The 9,373-nt window shown below is 43.2% G+C and overlaps 2 protein-coding genes across 3 annotated transcripts in view; one reads left to right on the top strand and one right to left on the bottom strand.

The window, feature by feature from the left end:
* Positions 1-7,337, bottom strand: part of NUDCD1 (NudC domain containing 1) — a 214,440-nt gene extending 207,103 nt beyond the window's left edge. The window contains exon 1 of the mRNA XM_033933051.1: positions 7,318-7,337. The gene's annotated coding sequence lies outside the window, so the exon portion shown is untranslated. The remainder of the gene's footprint in view (positions 1-7,317) is intronic.
* Positions 7,338-7,420: 83 nt separating this feature from the next.
* Positions 7,421-9,373, top strand: part of EBAG9 (estrogen receptor binding site associated antigen 9) — a 65,955-nt gene continuing 64,002 nt past the window's right edge. Inside the window, exon 1 of one of the 2 annotated variants that reach the window (XM_033933055.1) lies at positions 7,421-7,585. The gene's annotated coding sequence lies outside the window, so the exon portion shown is untranslated. The remainder of the gene's footprint in view (positions 7,586-9,373) is intronic. The other variant, XM_033933054.1, reaches the window with a different exon arrangement.

Raw genomic sequence — 9,373 nt, 5'->3', positions numbered from 1 at the left:
GTGAAGAGATCCCACTTGCCAATCCCATTTTTTCTTAAAATCTGACACGCTGCTGGCCTCAATTACCTCTAGTGGAAGACTATTCCAGCGATCAACCACTCTTTCGGTGAAGAAATATTTTCTGGTGTCACCATGAAATTTCCCACCCCTGAGTTTCAACGGATGCCCTCTTGTTGCCGTGGGACCTTTAAGAAAAAAGATATCTTCCTCTACCTCGATACGGCCCGTGACATATTTGAACGTCTCGATCATGTCCCCCCTCTCTCTGCGTTCCTCGAGTGAGTATAGCTGCAACTTATCCAGCCGTTCCCCATACGGGAGATCCTTGAGTCCTGAGACCATCCGGATGGCCATTCTCTGAACCGACTCAACTCTCCGCACATCTTTGTGGTAATGTGGCCTCCAGAATTGTACACAATATTCCAGATGGGGTCTCACCATGGATCTGTACAAAGACATTATGACCTCGGGCTTACGGCTGACGAAGCTCCTACGGACACAACCCATGATTTGTCTAGCTTTGGATGAAGCTTTCTCCACTTGATTGGCAGACTTCATGTCTTCACTAATGATCACCCCAAAGTCTCGTTCTGCTACAGTCCTTGCTAGGGTCTCACCATTTAGGGTGCATGGATTTTTGCTGCCAAGGTGCATGACCTTGCATTTTTTGGCATTGAAACTTAGTTGCCAAGATTTTGACCAATGCTCCAGCAGGAGTAGGTCCTGCGTCATACTGTCGGGCATTGAGCTTTTGTCAGGCACTGTGCTTTTGTCTGTTGTGCTCTTGCCCACTATGTTGCATAGTTTGGCATCATCGGCGAATAACGTAATTTTACCACGAAGACCCTTAGCCAAGTCACTTCCGCTGATCACCTCCGTCGTTTCGGAGGGGGTGCCGTTTACCACCACCCTTTGAAGTCTACCACTAAGCCAGTCCTTAACCCATGCAGTTAATGTGTCGCCTAATCCCATCAAACTCATCTTGTTCAATAACCTGCGGTGTGGGACGCTATCAAATGCTTTGCTGAAGTCCAAGTACACGATGTCTAGGGATTCCCCCGTATCCAGCTTTCTTATTACCCAGTCAAAGAAGCTGATCAGATTGGATTGGCAGGACCTTCCCTTTGTAAATCCGTGTTGATGGGGATCTCGTAGATACTCCTCAGACAGAATCGTGTCCAATTGACGTTTGATTAGAGTTTCCATTAGTTTGCTCACTATCGATGTGAGACTCACCGGTCTGTAGTTCGCAGCCTCCGTCTTGCATCCCTTTTTGTGGAGCGGGATGACGTTAGCTGTTTTCCAGTCCAACGGGACTCTTCCATTACTTAGGGAAAGATTGAAGAGTGCAGATAACGGTTCTGCCAGGACATCACTCAACTCCCTGAGCACCCTGGGGTGTAGTTTGTCTGGTCCCAGAGCTTTGTTCACCTTGAGACATTTTTTAGTGTGAAAAATATCACTATTTTGGCACGAATGTCATAGCAGTGGCCATCTTGGATTTTTAGTGATCTTTTTTTCAAAAGCTCCCTTCTCCAAAACTGCAATTTTTGCCTCAAATCTTGTTGGGTGGAGTCCTTAGGCTCTCCTAATGCATATTCTTGCCAGGAATGCGCAAATTAGGCGCTTCAGAATCATTATTGCACCACGTGTCATATGGCACAGCTGGGAGGGACAGCAGTGCAAAACCTAGCCTCTCCCCTGCTCAAGCAGGTGACAAAACACTTGGCTAGCCCAGTGGGGTGGCTGCCTTTTATTTTTGGGGTTCAACACGGCTGATAGTTCCATGTACACCGCTGTGGTCCCTCCACAGCCTATGAAACGCATGGTTAAAAGTCATCAGAGGGTGACTATGCATCCCAGGAGCCAGAGATTTTCTCAGGGTTTCTGAAACAGTTGTGAAAAAAAAAATCAGAGCTGGCGTTCTTCCCCTGCACAGTCCCACTCCGCATCTGCTGCGTCTTTCAGTAGTGTTGCTTCTATGGGCATGTCCTTGTCTCCCCCTGAGATTTGCACAGCAACAACATGGTCCTCTCTACACACGTTTGCCCAGTTTTAAAGAGTGGATATGGTGGCGAGACAGGACTCTCTACCTTTGGGTTCTCAGTCTTGAGGGTCAGTACCCTATCTTTTTGGGGACTGCTTTTGTACGTTCCACTTGTTTAGAATGTCTCACCTATTGCACTGGGAAAAGAGATTATGTACTTACCCTGGTAAGCTCTTTTCCAGAAGATAGGTGAGATGTTCTAGACTCCCGCCCTGTCCTTCCTGCACCTAACCTTTGTCTGTTTCATGCGTCTCCAAGTTGTAACTTGGATGCCAGTCAGTCCTTGAGGGCTGGAGAGTATACTGTACATATGTTCCTCTTTTCTATGGGAGTTGTTTCTGAGCTCCCTTGAAATTTTTGCTAGCTGTTTGCAGCTGATATTCTCATGTTACTCCTTTGAGCAGAACAGTTATGTATGACCTTTATTGTTCTGGGTGTCTCTACTTCACATTGGGTTTGTGGCCCTTGGTGCTTTGGGTATTAACTGTAGGTGGAGCTAAGCAGCTCAGTGAAGTACAGAAAAGGCACAGAAAAATCTGAACTGGATTAATTCTGCAGACTGTATGTGGCCATGGGGACACTACCCACTTGTCTAGAAAGTCTCACCTGTCTAATGAAAAAGAGCTTACTAGGGTAAATACATAATCTCTTTTTAGACTACTGAATATAATTCTGGAGACTGCACCTTTAAAAAGAAACTGGATGGAGTCTTAAACAGGTACCTACTAAAATGGTCAGTGATCATCATAAAACATATGAGGACAGACCTCAAAATACCTATCCTGGAAGAAGCTTACTATTGAGGCAAGAACTAATGTTAGAAGTTCATATGAAACAAAAAGCCCATGGGGAAGTTGGTTGGACTGCTGAGGAAGATGTGATCATACCTGGTGCCTTTAATTTTTTTTGGTTAGTGTGGTCAAATGGATAATTGCTGTAATAAAAATGGTCTTAGTACCTGGGAAAAACCTATGTAGGCAGCTATGACCATTTTTTCCCACAGCTTTATAAAAAGACCTCTAAATTTGTAGATGGCAAAATTATTCAAAGTTGTTAAAATGGCAGATTTTGAGTATTTGCCAAGGATCTTGTGAGATTAGATGCAGGGGGCTTCTTTTACAAAGCCACATTAGTGATTCCCATGTGGCAAATGTGACGAAGCCCGTTCAATTATTATGGACTTCATTGCTTTGCACAAGTCACTAGTACAGCTTTGTAAAAGGATTCTATAGTGTGCCTGAATTTAGGTGCTGATATCAGCACCTAAATTAATTGATTAACAGGCTTAATCAGTGGTAGTAATGGTGTCCTGGCCTCCTATGGTACTCTATGGCTGGTTATGTGCACTAGAGGCAGGCCAGAACACTATTGGGTAAAAAGAGGGTATATAAGACAAATAGAAATTCCCCCTTTACCAGTATATTCAGAGTCCTGGGACATTGGTCCCTAGATCTCTATGTATAGAAGTAGCTGGCTGCTTAGAGAGAGACAGGCTGTTTCTCCCTAGAAAAAGATTGAGAGTACCAGGGTTATTATTACATTGGAAGTCACTTGATGGGTGAGGTAGGGTTTAAGTCCACTAACCCAGTAGTTTGCCATAAGCATTTTTCACGATGCCTTTGATCTGTTACATCATGTCTAGGTTCAGGTTCAATTGTATTACTTTGAGTCTTTTTTAGTATCTTCTCCAGCAGCAGATCCAATTGTATTCAAATGCATTCAGTCTTGCAAGTTATATTCACTTTTCAATTGTGTGGACCTTCTGACTGCACACCAGGCACCATGCTACCTCTTCGTCAGTCCAATCTTTATTAAAGTGCTTTTTTATAAAATGTACTATAACTAAAGTGTTTTATTTATATATTTTATCATTTTCATTATCTACCAGAAGAACGTCACTTAGCTTAATGGTGATCTGTTCTTCTTTCACCTCTCCTGACATGCATGTTTCAAAGTGAAACTTTTCTTCAGAGTCGAGGTAAACTACAACAAAAAAAGAAAAATACTGTGCCTGCTTACTCTTATCATTTAAACTTTAGACCATCCTAACAACAGTGCCTCTATCATGTTTAATCTGAAGCAAACAGGCATAAAGAGTAACAAAAAGCCACTGCTTACCGTTTGTGGGAGCTAGTTCAATCTTAAATCATGGCCGCGGTTTAAAATTGAAGCCATTAAATACAGCTGGCCCGACGCACACCACGGAGTGTATGATGTAATTATCATTGCAGTGCGAGGCTCAGCTTCCCAAGAGTATATCTAACAAACAAAAGTCTCATGGAATGGATAACCATTCAATTTCCTCGTTTAACCCCACTGGAACTAGGGATTTGAGCCTGAATATCCATTTTTGTTCTTTGGTCGCTAATTCTTTCTGAAAGAATATCCAAGGTAGAGAGGGACAGATTCTTCAGACTAGCGGGGGCAACAAAAACAAGAGGGCACTTGCAAAAATTAAAAGGAGAAAGATTCAAAATAAATGCTAGGAAGTTCTTCTTCACTCAGAGGGTGGTGGACACCTGGAATGCGCTACCAGAGGTGGTAGGGCAGAGTACGATTTTGGGTTTCAAAATGGGATTAGATGATTTCCTGAAGGAAAAGTGGATTGAAGGGTATAATTATAGGGTTACCATACAGGATATTAAATGATTAGGGAATAGAATGTTTTAGGTATAAGATCACTTACAGGTCATGGACCTGGGGGGGCCACCGCGGGAACGGACTGCTGGGCATGATGGACCCATGGTCTGACTTGGCAGAGGCCATGCTTATGTTCTTATGTACTCTTAATCTTCATACTTATTTTAAATCTTTTTACTTATCTTGGCTGTAGTCAACCTCATTTACATATTGGTGGACTTAGTGGTTGGACCCATGTTTTGCCCTAGCTTTGTCTGGGATCCACTCACTGCCGCTGTCATCCGACTCACATGACAGCGGCAGTGAGTGGATTCCTGACGAAGCTAGGGTGAAACAGGTCCACCAATATGTAAATGAGGTTGACTACTGCTAAGATAAGTAAAGATTTAAAATAAGTATGAAGATTAAGAGTAGTTTAATTCACGAAATTTAGAGGTTGAGGATAATTGAAAATAGTAAAGCTGGGAGCCTTGACCAGTGAGGATCTAACACAATATTCTCCCCGTGAAAAATCACCTATATGGGTCGGAGGAGTGGTATTTCTGAGGTCTTTGGCTAAGACAGCATAGTATATGAGTGAAGAAAGAAGGTGGAAAAATTGAAACAAGCACCTTAGAGTATTTGTTTAAGTTGTATGTTGGAAACTCTATGTGAAAACAGAAGATAACAGCCATTTACACTCTTGATTGTCCACATAGATGTAGCATTCCCATCCCAATTTTCTGATGAATTTCCCCAGCATGAGTGACAGCCAATCCCTGCGACACACCTATGTCTGTTTCTTTCCAGTTGCTTGCGTTCCCCTGTCATTCTATCCTCATTAGTCTTTTGGATAGAAAGGACTCTATCCATGCCATGACTTTTCCTTTGAGGCTGAATTCCACATATGGAAGGACATTGCAGATGGTAGGAGTCTGAAACTCACTGCCACATCCAAGGCAGATACCACACAAATGCTGTAATTAAACAGTTCATTTAAATCCAAAAGCAGCTTCTGCAGGGTTTTTTGTTTGTTTTTTTAAAATCATTGAATTCAGTTGCCAATTGTGTAAGACATGTTAAGTTTTTACATATTGATACTACCGTGTTTCCCCGAAAATAAGCCCTAGCAAGATTTTCGGGGTAGGTCTTAATATAAGCCCTTCCCCCAAAATAAGCCCTAGACCCAGGATTTGCAGGCAGTTTCCCCTCCCTCCCATCCCTTGTGCAGCAGAACCCTTGAGCGAGTACCCCCTCCCTGCCACGCAGCTGAATCCCCCATCCTTCCCTTTTATCAGAACCCCGCCACAAGCATTACAAACCTCCATAAGCAGTGTTGGGCTGGCAGCACTCTAAGCAGGCTGCTTCAGCCTTGTCCGCACATGAACTCTGCTGTTACTGATGATGTCATCAGTAATGCAGCAGAGTTCACAGGTGGACAAAGCCGAAGCAGCCTGTTTAGAGTGCTGCCAGCCCGACGCTGCTCATGGAGGTATGTAGGGCTCGCAGCGGGGTTCCGATGTGAGGGAGGGAAGGATGGGAATTCAGCTGCGTGGCAGGTGCAGGTGCTCATTCAAGGGTTCTGCTCCACAAGGGATGGGAGAAGGGAAGCTGGGCAAGGATCCTGCTGCACAAGGGAGGAGAGGAAAGATGCTGAACATGTTGGGGAGAGAAAGGAAAGAGGAAGAATTGGGGTGAAGGAGGAGTCATGATCATGTACATACCCCGAAAATAAGACCTAGTGTGTTTTTGGGCCTAAAATTAATATGACACTGTCTTATTTTGGGGGAAACAAATAGTCTTAAATTTTTAGAGAATGACTCAAGGACAAAGTTTGCACCTGTCTCCCAGAGCTCTGCCATTGTCCCTTCCTGACCATAGATAACCTGTGTCATTCTCTAGAAGGCGTACTACAGAAAGAGAGAGGCAAGTGGTGATTTCCAAGGGTGAGAATGTTGGAACTGGGAAGGAGACAGAGAATGGAAAACGGTGGGAACTGCCCGGAGGAAAAGAGATTGGTTGGAAGAGAATGAGACACAGGTAGACAGAAAAATGAAAGGATATAGCTAGTGCAGAGTCTTGCCTCTGTGGGAAGGAGGTCTGAGAAGGGTAGTGGGCATGAACTGGTGGGTTCCTGGAATTATTATTATTATTTTTTTTTTTAAGAGATTTACAAGGTGTGTAAGAAAGGTCCATGCAACCAAAAAGGCTGGGGAACTTCTGAGTTACACAGCAAAGGGTTAAAAATTAAGAGAAACCCCCGGTGGGGAGCATCCCAACGCATGCCAAACATCAAAGGTAGTGAAAACGGCAATCCAGTTTAGAGGATTTTAACATCAGAATCCGTGGCGATTTGAAATAGGATCTGGGAGAATCTGTGATGGTCCGGTAGTACAAGAAGGAACGGGGGACTCCTGGCGTATGCCGATCAGCGACAGCAGTCCGCGTTTGAAAGCATCAATATTAGAATTCGTGAAGATTTGATTCGGGAGAATCCGTTGGATCGGTCCTTTACCTCGTTCCTCCCGTATAGTAATAGAAAGCACTGTTTTGCATGTGGGAAGAATAAGATGGACACCGATTTAATTAGAAGCCAACCAAACAGGACGACACTACTAGGTAACAAATGTACAAAACATCTCAGTAAATACCTTACTGCTACACAGGCAAAAAGCTACGTCTGTATTACACCCAACCCCCGCCTCTTCCGGAAATGCGACGACTTCACTAGAGCGCGCTCCAAAGCCTTTCCCACCTATCACAAAGGGACTATGGAGAGAGCGGGAAGCGAATAGGGAGGGCCGCGCGCACGTAAGGACGTGATGCTACCGCGCAGCACGCCGGGTTCGCGGAGTGGAATGGAGCGGGGCCGTCAGCTGCGGCCTCTAGGCTGAGCCTGGGAAGAGCTGCCAGCGCCGGGTAAGGCAATGGCGCTTCAGTCGGTTCTACCCTTAACAACGTCCCTCCCCCACTCTCATTGAACCAAGTTTTGGGGTTGTTGGTTTTTTTTTAGAACTTGCATGGGCAGCTAAGATGTACCTTGCAGTTCTTTTATGTTACCATTTTCAACAGACCTGCCCCTGTGAACCCTGTGACAACTCTTTCTATACGATAAATTCCCCCACATAACTGCAGCCCCTTTCTTTGTTCTGTACACGGCATTCCTAAGCTCGATTGCCTTCCTCTCTTTACAGCCCTTATTTTTATTTGCCATGGTTCCCCGTGTCTTTTTTTTTTTTTTTCTCTCCTGTTCTGCTCACCACTTCTATTGCTGTGTGCTTTCCTTACTCCGGTATTATCTGACGTTCCTCTTCTCTCCCTCTCGCCACGTAAAACCTCGGCATCCCCTTTGATTCTGATCCTTTTCCTAGTTCCGTGGAAGTGATACCTCTTGCGAAGTATTAGAAGGAAGGCTTGCTTATGTTTTCTGTTCCTTTATAACCCTTGTTTATTGGTCCCTTTTTTTTTCATTCACATGTTACACTCACTGTTAATATTTGTAGGTGTTTTTATATAGCAAGGTTTCTTCAGAATTACTTGAATCCAGTGACGAGTAATTGTATTATTGAATGTGCTGACAGAAACAAGGGGATCACACTGTGAGAAAAAAAAAATAAAACGTGCACTTAACTTTGTGGTAATAACATTTCTAGATTACTTATACCATTTCCTTTTTTCATGTGTGTTTTAGGAGCTGGCTCTTCCTTATCTGCTGTGTTATCTAGTGGTTTGTTGTATCTAATTTTCTACTACCTTTAATGCCCATATGGTTTCTCCATATGCTATTGTCCTTTAATTAGTTTAACACAAAACAAAGTCCTACTTTGTTTCATCCTTGTGGTTTAATATAGATCATTTATTTGTTTTGTATATATTTTTCAGATGCTAATTTATTTCTAATAACCTATGTTGTAAATGTGAACAGACTAGAACCTTATTTGTGGGTCCGCATATTAAGGGGTTTCTCTCATTTTGTGTCTATAAGCAGTTATGTAGTGGAGCAGTGGCCTAGTGATCATTTCAGCTGCCTCCGCACCCAGTGAGTTTGGTTTCTACTGCAGCTCCTTTTGATTCTGGGCAAGTCACTTAACACTTCATTGCCCCATGTAAACCACACAGAAAAAGCAGTATATCAAGACTCATCTCCCTTACATAGGACCCTGTGTCTGCCTGAAGATAAGGAGATAGATACACCTATATTCTTCTCACTGGTAACTTTGAGGATTCTTTCATTCAGTGTAACCTGCTTTAGAAATGTTCATTTTCTTGATACTGACACTCGTTATATGCAACTTGTCTGCCCATGTACCCTGAGTTCTTGGTATTTTTGATTGCCACCAGCTTCTCCCCTCATCTTGATAGTATCTGAAGCATTTTTTCTGTAGTACAAGTAGACTGAAAATTGTGGTCCAGGATTACAATTGTAAGTCCTGCAGTTTTGAGATCGGGTTAAGATCCCTGGAAATATATGGGGGGTAGAGGAGGAGAGAGGAGTTAAGGGCTGGTAGAGAGACTGACAGTGTTCTGTTAAAATATTTGGATCCTACAGTCATGTGAAAAAATTAGGACACCTCAAGAAAATATTCAGTTCTTTCTTAAATGTTCATATATCAATGTCAAATCTTTTTTAAAAATTTATCTCTGGATAAGAAAGTGATGTAATTGCAGGTAAACAACAAAAATTTCCTTCATTTACTCATGAAACAA

The sequence above is a fragment of the Geotrypetes seraphini genome, chromosome 2, assembly GCF_902459505.1.
Source record: "Geotrypetes seraphini chromosome 2, aGeoSer1.1, whole genome shotgun sequence".
Taxonomy (NCBI): domain Eukaryota; kingdom Metazoa; phylum Chordata; class Amphibia; order Gymnophiona; family Dermophiidae; genus Geotrypetes; species Geotrypetes seraphini.
The sequence above is the reverse complement of the archived record's forward strand: the minus strand, read 5'-3'. Positions and strand labels throughout refer to the sequence as shown.